General features: G+C 38.9%; 1 protein-coding gene across 3 annotated transcripts in view; it reads left to right on the top strand.

The window, feature by feature from the left end:
- Positions 1 to 12,292, top strand: part of tnn (tenascin N) — a 61,194-nt gene that overhangs the window by 9,503 nt on the left and 39,399 nt on the right. The gene's annotated exons all lie outside the window — the stretch shown is intronic.

The raw sequence follows: 12,292 nt of genomic DNA, 5'->3' as shown, positions 1-12,292 counted from the left end.
GTCAGAATTGGTGCCAGATAATATCCAGCATTTTGACTCTAGCAACAGCAATAAAACAGTTATCCTAGCTTTCTTGTAGGATTTCAAACATGAATGTCTGACCTGTGAGACAATTAGCTTAGCATAAGGTCAGAAACACTGGTCTTTTTTTGTGAAGTATTTTTTTGGTTGTTTTTGTTGACTGCCACTCCACTTGTCAGAAAAATTAATGTGTTTACATGCAATACAAATTTAAAATTTGAAAACGTATACATTTTTTGTCTGTATGGATTAAGATAAACCAATGCACAGAGGCTGAAGCACTGTGAAGCACTGTATGTGGGCTCTGAGACTGAGTAAGAAAGTGATGCTCATTGCTGAAAAAGTTGTTTCCGGACCCACAAGTGCCAAAACGTGATATTTCAGCCCCCCCTCATGGTCCATCTTGGGTATTTGAAAACAATCACACATGTTCCCATGAATTAGCTGTTGCTAAAGGTAGAGTCTGCTGGAATTTCCGTTACTTGTTTGTAAACACAACAGTCAAACTAAGCACACCCTCCTTGGCTCAGTGCCAGTGGCAGCACACACCTACAGCCTCCACCAATGACTACCACACATGCTCACTAGCTCAGCAACCACCTGTGGCATGGCACTTCTACGTGGGAAAGACTCAAGAGCTGTGCACCTGACTTGGCATGTTAGTAAAAGCTAATCACGGGTATTTGACACATCCCAACTTGTGTTGCTCTTTGTTCCATGCTGCTCCCCAAGTGCCTGAAGGCGAGTGAAAGTCAGGCCAAGCTTCACCCTTGTTGAGTAAAAAGCTTTATTTGTTTGTCTGTTTCACTTTGGTTGTGTTTTTCATGCTCCATGCTACGTCAACTATCGTAGCCGCTCAGAATAGCTTCTTCCACTTGCTAATCAACACACAAAGTCACTTGTGCACAGGTTGTGCTGTGATTGTGTGATGTAGCTATGCTTACTCTTTGTCCCAATATAACCAAAACATCAACACACAGGCTGAGGAGAGGGTTTGCGGCAGAAACACACACTGACACGCATGTTTAGAGGCCTAGAAGTGACAATTGAGCAGAATTATTCCTGTAAAAGTTGACGTTTTATTTTTTAGGAAAGTCCTAGAAATGATCCCTTTGCCAAACAAACACAGAAAATCAAATGAGAAAATGAAATCTTCCAAACTTTATAATGATCTTCAGTTCAAACACTGCAGCCATTTTCATTGTTAGTCACATCTTTGTCAAAACTGCTGATATTCTAGGAAACATGTTGGAAATGGCAAGACATTAATTAACTGTGAGTTCTCATGTATGCTGGAACCACCAATTTATAAGCATCAGGAGAGCTGATGTTTATCTTGGCTGAGAAAAATAACATGGTAATGGTAACAAGCTCCAGTGGGTGTAAAGGAGTGGATAATAAATGTTTTTTTTTCTCATTAAGCTGTCAAAATAAAAGCAAAGGTATCTCAGAAATGCTTTATGCATCATCAGTTCTGTCAAAAACTCTGCATAATTTCCATACATTGACAAAGTCTATCGTTGTGTTGCACAGTGCAAGACAACAAGTGATTCAAAAAAATACATGTGCAAAACACACATGTACTTAAACACAATGTGCTGTTTCACAGTCACACATGATAAAATTCAGCTGTTCCAAAGTGTTTGTGTGAAATTATATCCAAGTTTTTTCTTTCACAATAGCTGTTGATGGTGGTCTGGTTTTGTAGCTTCATTCACAGGAATATGGTGAGTTAAGGATTAAAAGAATTCCTTTTAAACACACAAAACTTTTTTTTAATTCAATCCCCCCCCACAAAAAAAAAAAAAAAAAAAAAAGAAACCCACTATCAGCACTTTCGTCAGTGATCAGAAAACAAAGCACTGGTGATAAGTCCAGCTCATACTCACTAAGTGAAAATACTGGCTATACTGAGGTGACTGATCACCTGGTAAAAACAAAAAAACAAACAAACAAACAAACCAAAAAATAGATGTTGTCCTTTTACCATGAGACGACATATGAAAGAAAACGAAATGACACATTTTTTTTTCTTCAGCAAGTTCTTTGTCTTTGTTTTTGAGGCTTACATCTGGTCTGTACTTATGAAATAAAGTGACAAAGGGCATGAGAAAAAATGTAACCCAAATCATCTTCCAAACCTAATTGAAAAGTAGATGCAAAAGTGGTGTCTGGAGCAGTGTTTCCCTCTTTAATAAAGCGAACATGAACATGCACATCTGGTTTTGTTATTCCACAGCCAACCAGTAATTTCCAGACATGGCTTTTAATGTGTGAGTTTTAAATCTGTCAGTATCAATTATCACTTTAATCTTTGGAAATGTAAGTTTATTCAAATAATTTTACATTTTGCATGTGACAGCAAGTGTGGAAGAAAGCATTTTTCCAGGCATGGAACATAAGAAGAGATGCTTTTGCATATTTATAGAAAAAAAGTGCTTAAAATAGAAAGAGCACCACAGTAGGGAAGAAGATTTACAGGAACCAGATCCAGGATTATGTCCCATCTGGCTTTGTTTTAATGAGGACTCCAAGGAAGCAAGAGACAGTAAAATAAACCACGCGCAGGCTAAATCAATAGGAACAGATCATTATGTACAAATGTTGCCCTTCTTAGTAGTCATAGTTTGAAGTTTGATGCCAGAAACACCTACACTCAGCAGCATCAGATTTACAGTCAGCTTCTGCTCTGGTGGAAAAAGGTTGGAGGGAAGTTCAGAGGTATGTGGTTACTTCTAATAAGAGCTCTGAGTTTTTTTTTTTCCAAAGAAGAGGAAAAAAAGTAGAGACATGCATCACTTTCAAGTAAACGTAACATAAAATTCATGCTGCCGTGAAGAGTTCCGCTACATCTGCTGTTGGTGGGTACGTTTCCCAGCACTGGTCTGGGAGCTACAGGCCTGAACAATGGCACAGTTATACTTCTCTGGAGATGTCATGACATGCACGGAGGAATTGGCGTTGTCGCATGAAGCTGTGTAAATGTCACCACCTTCTTTATAGCATGTCTGAACAAGAGATAACTTAATGAAGGGAGTCATATGAGCTAGTCTCATATTCTCACTATATTATGATTAGTCTTCACTTAGGCCAGGCACACGCTAGACGTCTTTTAGTCTTTGACAGGTTTTAAAGTTGTGGGAGACCACTCACATAAAGACAGTTTAGACCAGTTTATGCATAACTGTCCTTGGATCACACACACTGAACCATCACAAAAGGCTTTGAGATCACACTATTAACATATGTGGCAATGATTCAATTGACATAAGATCTCACAGAAGCTCATCTGATCAAACTCGAGAAGATAAAGAAACAGGGAGCGTGTTGCAGTTAAAAACGACAAAAATCAAGGAAAAAATATGGATAGTGATGCCACAAGCTCCTTTTTTATAGATTCTACTTGACTTTGGTACAGTTTTGCTTACGTTTGCTGCCATGCTAGTGGGCTGTAAATGAACTAATACAGCATCCTGTTGGTGACACTTCCCAATCTGCTCCTCTCATTGGTTATCAGAGGCTGCATCAACCTGAAAAGTAATGTATTGTTTGGAATGATCAACCCCTCTTGACAAATGTTAGCACTTTCTGTGGATAAATATTTTTGTAGACACCATAAAGGATGAAGAGATGGGATTTATGACTCTAAATTAAGTGAGCGAGGATTTATATCTTTCTTTTACAGATTACTGAGAAGTGACACTTGTTTCAAGAATGCAGGATGTTTTTCCAACACAAAGATTGGTCAAAGTTTTTAAACCACAGCAAGCTAATGTCGAATGATGATTTCCTTTGATGTTTCAAATGTTCCCAAAATTCAGTACAAGGAAGTTGATGGTTGCTGGTTGTAATAGAAAGTTATGCTCGAACATTTCTGACAAAATTGTTGCCAACTGATCTTTCTGAATGATTCCTTTAAGTGTGGTTACGGTTGTGTGTGTGTGTGGGTGCATGTGCGAGAGAGACTGCAGACCTCTTGGCCTGTGTTGAATGGTTTTTGAAATGTTCTTTAATTGGTTCCAAACAGTTAAAGCTGATCTCAGATAAGCAACAAGCACACATGTTGGCACACGCAAACAAACATGACAGACATGGGGGCACCAGTTGGCAGAGAGGTTTAAAAGCACCCCATGTACAGAGGCTTCAACCCACGTTGCAGCCGTTGTTGGTTCAACTCCCTGCCGTGGCCCTTTGGTGAACGTAACCCTCTACTTTCTATTCCTAGCATTCCCCGTCTCCCTTCAGCTGTCTTATCTAGGAAAGGCGTTAAGACTCTCTGGAAGAAAAATGCGATAAACCCAAGTATTAGCTAAAGACATGCTGACTTTAATACTGAGATACAAGTATTGATAAAATATATTCTATCTCATCTGACAAGAATTACAGAGAAAACAAAGAGCGAGGTGTTATCAAGATACTTCATGATTGGTTGTACATCGCTCTCTTTAATTTTAACACAGTTGATACAGTATAATAAGACCTATGATACGATTCAAGGACAGTATTGAAATAAAGAAATTTTTATTGTATGCTAATATTGTTCATACAAGGAAGTTGAAAGGGATGGAAAAACAGGTGAATAATGCCAAGTGTTAAGAAGATGAGATGATGAGAGTGATCTGCACGTATTTACATTGTGGTGATAGAGCATTATAATAATGATTATAATAATTTTATTATTTGTATAGCACTTTTAAAAACAAAGTTTACAAAGTGCTTTACAAGCATTCAGCACAAAATAAAACACAAACAAACAAACAATGAGCACAATAAAATAAAAACAAAAAGCACAGTTTAAAATAAGACTAACAGTGAAAGACGGTGTAAAAGGACATGGGGTGAAAAGGTCCTTTCCATAATTTATAGTACTTAATAGAAACCCAGACAATACAAGAACCATGCAGCCTAAAAAGAGACCATGAGGACCAAACATAAAAAACATAAAATCAGCAAGAATATGAAACGCAATTAAAAAAAAAAAAAATTATCACAGAGGCTTTTCACTGGAGCACTCGCCTGGTATTTCAGGTGTAATTAAATACTTGTTTTAATGGTCAAGGAATTTGGGTGCTGTCATCCAAGGACAACAGCATGTCATCCTTTAGACCAGAGGTCTTCAACAGGGGGTCTGCAGCCTCTAGGGGGTCAGTGGAAGCACTTCAAGGGGTCTGTGGCATTTCTGGTTGATTGGGCAATTGTTTCTATTTTGAAGTCATTATTCCCAAATATTTCATTTTTTACTCAATACTGCCAATGAACACATCAGTGGATACACAGAGGCCAAAGATCTTTCAGTCAGAAATGAACACGTTCATCAACACGGCAGCTCTTTCAAATTTCCCACAGGTTCACTCAGCATTCACTTCCAGCTCCTCAAGACAGAGGAAGACCCGCCTCTATCACTGCTCTGCCAATCACATGGCAGCATGTTTCATACTGGCTCTGTCAGGTTCCCCAGAACAGACCCCTGAGCGAAGCAGTATTTCACCCAAGCAGACTGGTTCAGTTCGTCTTGGTACGGCGCGCATTTTGCGGCTGACTTATCCCGGGACAGATATGAGACGAGCCATCACACTTTTTGGGACCCTTTTGTATGGGTGCCAGACTGAACTGATCTGCTCTCGGAAAGTGGAGTTACAACACTGTAGACTGTTGATTGGTGAAAAGAATCGTCCCTTACTCTGACAGCTGCTGCATTTCTCCTGGCGGCACAGGCTTCTCTGAAACAAAGCTTGATTGCACTTTGTATCAAAGAGCTACATGCTAATAACAGTGAGGACAAAATGCTGCATGTCTACCATCTGTGCTCTTTGTTCACTGTGTCGCATTTTTCTTCTTTGTTGGATTTATTAGCGGGGTAAACTGTGTCGCGCTGCTACCACGAGAGGGCACAGTTTGCTGTCGAAACGCAAACAGGATCAGGCTTAACTGTACCAAACCGTGCTAAACCGTACTGAACCGAACCAGACTGCTTGGTGGAAACGTGGTAAATGACCCTTCAGAAAGACCCCTGCTTTTGACGACTTAACCCACTCTTAGTGACCTAGCAAATGCTAAATTCATTACCACAAATTGTTAACGTCTTGCAAGTTTTTACTTCCTTCTTGTAAAATGATAATAATAAAAAAGAACTTAAAAAAGAGTGCTGTACTATTAAGCCTTCTGATTTCATTAACCATACAATTCCTCCTATAACTTGGTTCTCTGTGGCGAAAAAAAAAAGTTAGATTTAGAAAGTAACAAGGAAAAAAAAATTTGCAAACAATATTTTAAAATGAAATACACTTCAAAAGACTTCTCCAGTCATTTATCAAGTCTATCCAATATGGTGGGGGAAGATACTTTATGTCACTGAGTTCACCCATTTGAAAGGAAATTAAATCAGTGTTTGTTATCATCCTTTCTCACGCTCTTTTTTTCCTTTAAAAAAATCTGATTCTTGAGGCTTCTTATCTCTTTCTGTCAGAGTTAATTAATACAACACCAGATGTAGATCTCCTTATTGCTTCTTCTGACGACAAAGCCCTAAGAACTTTGTGCTTCATAATAAGACTCTCAACATGATAAAATAAATTCAAGGCAACTTAATCTTTTTTTGCCTTTGTTCCCTCTTCAGAGTCAAGTTAAAAGTGTCCTACTTTCATATCTCTCTGAAAACAGAAATGAATAAGATGTGTATAAAGCTCAACTGAAGGACCAAGTTTAAAGCTTTAGATCCCATGCTATGATTTTCCAAGGTGATGTGTTTACTTCCATAGGAAGTGTAAATTCTCTGCAATAACCTTGTCCTCATGAAGTATCTGGTGATTCATTCAGCGTTGTTTCTGTATGGCCCTAGGAGCAGCTGGCCTCTAAAAACACAGGAGCCGTCTCTGCAGGATGACAGATATCATCTGTCAGGAGTTATGTTGCTTCCCAGAGCCAATAATATCATCTTTGTTTGTGATGCTTCCTCCTAAAAGCTGAACATTATGCAAAAAGAAACATGCCATGTCCATCATAACTATGGCATCTATGATGAAATATGCAGGACACTGCACTCACAATTAGCAATGGTATCGATAATCATTTAAGAATGGGCCATGAGGCCATGAGAATTTTTGAAGCTTAAGAAGTCTATCACATTACCTTTAGGTTGCTAATTAATGAATGAGCAGAAGCTATTTGTACAGTGTAATTCTACTAACTTTCACCTCATTAAGCTAATTCAGTCACCTACTTGTCTTGCTGGTGCATTTTTTTTTTTACGATTCTTCATGCAAACAACTGACGAATAGTGTTGTTTGCTGTTTATTGTATCAGCAGTGTCGTTTCTCAGGCCTGCCTGTTTGCTAGGTGTTTGTCATTCACTGACAGTTTTGTTGCAGAAAGTTTATGGGAGTGGAGATTGTTGTCGGATATTCCCAACAGAGGCTATGGTTTGCCATGGTGATGAAAGGCAAGCATGTGCAAAGTCACCCTTTATGTCACATAACGGCTCTGTGTACCTAGAGGAGAAAAGAGCTTTTCTTGTCTCATAAATTACAATCTCCAATCAGCTGTGACAAAAAAAAACACTACAGAATCTCATTGTATGGGAATGATTTGCCACAGAATCATTCACTGTTCAGCCATAGCCTGATATAAGCCAACCCAGAGCTCCTCTCATTTTTCACCCCCTGGCCACACAGGGTGATCCCTGTCACACCAGTGAGTGACCTCCCAGTGGTATGACCTTTATTTATCTTCTGGCTTTACTCAACAGTGCAGTTGTCCAGAGATTTTGTTTTTCATTCAATAGTTTGTTTTCCTTCCGTAAAGTTGGCGGTCAGCTAGTTAAAGTAGTGAAAAAGTTAGATTTTATTGTTTCTTTTGTGGCAAATAATTCCTCTGTATTTTCTTGTTTGTCATGATATGGTACTAAGTATATAACTTTGTCATGTGAAACCACTCTTGTTATCTGTCTGCTTCGAAAGTGTTGTCAGATTGTTTCAGGGATGTTTTGCAGCCACTAGTTTCCTTATTAACTATTTATTCTAAAGATAAAAAATAAAATAAAATAAAATAATATAAAAACCACAAAAAAGTCCAGATTCAGCATAACTCAGTCAACACAGCCAACAGTGATAACAGCCTGTTGTTAAACAATGCCAATTTGATTTCAGAGAGTGCGGCTAAAGTTAGCAGAGCTAGCACCACCAGCCTTTGGTTCTTAAAGGGATAGTTCAGTTTTTTTGAAGTGGGGTTGTATGAGCTCTATGTGACCACTAAGGACATTAGATACAGTAGAAAGTTGTCTCCTCTCCCTCAGTAAGACACAAACTGTAATCGATGGTGACGAGGAAATAGGCGCTAACAGGGAGAGACCGTACATCCACAGACCGTACCGTCAGTGGATGTTTCCTCTGTATTCCTTTCAGTCGCCATCTATAGCAGCTCCTCTTCTGTGTGATCTGGTTCATACAGGTATCCTTTTGGTTCCAAAGTGAATGTAACTTCATTGTCGCTGTCATAGTCACTCATTTTGAATTTCCTACACTGCCTCACAATCCTTAGAGTACAAACAAAAGAATTACGATACTTGGAGCGCACTAGCGCTGCGCGGAAGGACACATGACCAGTTAGTTAGGTCCAGATAAATGTTTATATTTCTGAAGACTTAATGCACTTAAAAAATATTTTATGTAGCGTACTCTTAAACTGTGGTATTACTTTTTGATTTTAGTTCTTGTAGGCAGAGAAAAAAGCCTTTGAATTTGGTACGGTCTCTCCCTGTTAGCGCCTATTTCCTCGTCACCATCGATTACAGTTTGTGTCTTACTGAGGGAGAGGAGACAACTTTCTACTGTATCTAATGTCTTTAGTGGTCACATAGAGCTCATACGACCCCACTTCAAAAAAACTGAACTATCCCTTTAATGCAGGTTATCGTCCACATGTCTATGTTGGTCAGTGGCGACTGGTCAATAGAGGGCGCTAAGGCGCCACCCCACCATCATTACCATCAACATTACCTTGAAGAATGGGACATAAAAAAAAGAAAAAGAAATAATAAAATATAATGTCCTGAATTACATGTATATATTGATATATTTAAATTTGCACGATGAATATTTTATATTTCACGATAAATAAAAGTTTTTAAATTCATCTGCGTTATCTGTTTGGTGACGTGTTTCCGCCCCAGGGCGCAAAAATCTTTGGCCATAGACCCTCGTTATAAATTGTACATGCGCAGCGGCTCCTCCTCAATACAAGAGATAGGACTATGTGGGGGTGCACCTTTCTTGCGCCCAGAGCTGAATGCAGCTGGATTTGCATACCACCACCCTCCCGCTATGGAGCCTACGTCACAGCCGTCTGTTATAAAGTGCGGTTGATTGACAGGTCGAGCCGCAGGAGGAAGAGACGATCAGACAGAGGCGTAAAATGGAGAGAGAAAACATAAATAACACAGTGAAGTCGCTCATAGCGTTACCTTTTGTGAGGGGAACGTATCAGGAGAAGGTGAATGTGAAACAACGCGGACCTTAACAGTATAATGTTGCTTTATTTTGTTTTCATTGATGTAAATACACAGGTGTGATACCCTAATACATTTGCCTGCTTATTAGTATATATTTGTTTTGTAGTCATAGCCCCCCCTGGATAAAACTCCACCAGCGCCACTGATGTTGGTGACATATTAACCCAGTGTAATAATGATCAATCACTTAACCACACTTTTACTGGAACAAATAAAGACTGATGGTTGTTAAAGATGTTGAATCTCTTCAACCGTAAAGTTTACAAGCAGTGTTTGTGTCTGTACAAACAATCACACTTGGTCTCTCGGCTTCAGCTCCAGTTTCACTCTAACAATCCAGACTCCTCTGTGTTCCCTGCAGAAATGTGAAACCCTTCTCATATATTTAGAGACAAACAGCCTCTGTCAGCTTTAAGTATTGTCGACCTTGACACTGGGGATCTTTGGTCATGGTGGTCGATGCTGGTGTGCATGTTCTGTTCCCGTTTGTATGCATGCCTTCAGGTGCCTGCATTATTTTAAATTCTAACATATATATACATACAAAACTGAAACGGGGCATTGTTTTTAGTTTATGCTTTTAAGCGATCAAAGGGTGAAAGCTTTTCACCGGGACACTTGTGGTTGTTCTGTCGCCTTGAAGAAGTTAGCCTGGTATTCGCCTCCACAGTGTGCTTCCTGTGGCCTGTTTTCACAGGACCTTGTGGAAAGAATTGTACATGAATGTAAAATCAAGTCAAGATTTTGGTGTCTGACTGCCAATCATCCAACCCACTTTAATTGTTTCAAAGAATTCTTTTGATTATTATCACCATTTTCACGAACCAGAAAACACCCAGAAGGTTTTTGTTCCCCAGAAAATGTGGTGTTTATCTGTCTCCAGTTTAATGCAATCTGTATGTTGCTGTTGTTGTCCTGTCATTAAAATCTAAATATGCCCTGTAATCGGGTACTGTTTAGGTTTCTAAAAAATGTAATAGTAGAATAAAAAAATCTTTCCAGTGGTACTTCTTTCCTAGGCTGACCATATATTTGTTTTGGCTTTGATATTTCCCTGCTGAATCTAACCTTTATCCAGTTACTTTGGTGTTTTAGGACCTTCTCCTTCTGCTAGAAAGATTAGTTCCAGTTTTCTCTGCTTTAACATGCAGGTTGGAAAAAAAAAAAAATCATCATAGAGCGTCAAAAGTTTCAAGGCGATGAAGGAGAAAGGTAAGGGGCATGTTCATAGGTGGACAGTGATTCACTCAGGGGGAAAAGTGTGGTAAATACAGCTCATTATCTTCCCCCTCCTCTTCCTCTGTTTCCTTTGCACTCAATCATTTAAGGAGAGGAGGAGAGGAGACACTCCCAAACTAACTGCCCATTGGCCTATAGACGTTTGGGAGAGATTTTAACAATTGAAGAGGGAGGGGGAGAGCAAAAGTCAGCGGCATTGAAGAGGTCTTTGAATCACTGGTCCGGGCCTGTCAACAGGTGGCAGAGGGAGAGGTTTGGTGTCGCTAGGTCCTTCTGAGAAAAAAGACAGAAAGAGAAGAGAGGAAGAGAGAGATCGAGAAATCCATCAAGGGTAAGATGACTTTATTTTTGTCATTTAGAAACAGAACTGGATTTACAAATTATTAGTTTTTTTTATTTCACTGCTATTTGACTCGTTTATTGAGCTTAACTCTATTTTTTATTTTCTTAATCAAACACATGTAGACTGACAGAAGCTGCATTTGCAGGTTATGATGAAAAATATTTCTTTGAAAGATATCAGTTTGAAGTAAAAGAGCAGTCTTGTCTGTCTTGTTTTATTTTCTTAAGCCTCAGGGGTTATATGGAAATTGATTTCTTTCTTTTTTTGTCTCTGTTTTCTCTGCCATTCAATATTTGTCATACTGAAAAGTTGGTCTCAGCTGTACTGGCTTCAACTTTCCTTTCTTTCCATTCATCTGAAGTCCCCTAGTTTAACTTGACACCTGGTATTTATAAAGTGTCCCGACACTGAAGCTTATGTTAGTTTGGGTTTGCATGGCAGCACTTGGCAGTCTGTGGAAAAGTTGTGGAACTGTTGGTCTGTGATAATATTGTCAAGTGAAGGAGATTTACCCACTGAATCCAATTATGTGTTGGAGCACAGTTTATTAAGACTGACGTGCTTTTCTGCATTCATAGAAAGCTTTGGAAGGATCTTGTGCTTGATGAAAAACTAAATAGACTTAGTTAAGTTCTGCACTGGAGTATACATTTAAGGCATTCTGACATCAATGTGTCTAATTATGGACTCGTCTTTACTGATTAAATATTGTGTTTTTACCCTACTGCTCAAAAGACCAGTTTAATTCACAGAAATTATGCAAAATATTCTTTGGTACATTGTAAAATTTGTCCAATAGATACAAAAAAAAGTATTTCCCAGCGTAAATCAGACCCAACTCATAAACATAAACAGTGGGGGATCAGTGCTTATTAATACATCACAGCTAAACCATCGGAAAATATGATAAAATGATCTGACATTGAACAAGCTGGTTGGCAGATTTATAAATGTTTGGACATTGTTGCATAACTCAGCAAAGTTATGACCTCCCTGGAGGGGCTGTGACAGCCTTTAATTTCTGCAAAAAACATATTCAAGGTGTTATTTACTGCTTGTTTCCAGATGATATCCACAAGCATCGCCCCACAATCCATCAGCAAAGCTACCAGCACTAATTTCCACGATGATAAATATTTATTATAACTATGTGCTGGGGTGACAGATATTCTCACCGGGCTGTT

The sequence above is a fragment of the Halichoeres trimaculatus genome, unplaced genomic scaffold, assembly GCF_033239565.1.
Source record: "Halichoeres trimaculatus isolate MK-OKI-2021-1 unplaced genomic scaffold, fHalTri1.1 fHalTri1_scaffold_15, whole genome shotgun sequence".
NCBI lineage: Eukaryota > Metazoa > Chordata > Actinopteri > Labriformes > Labridae > Halichoeres > Halichoeres trimaculatus.
This window is presented reverse-complemented; position numbering and strand designations above follow the sequence as displayed.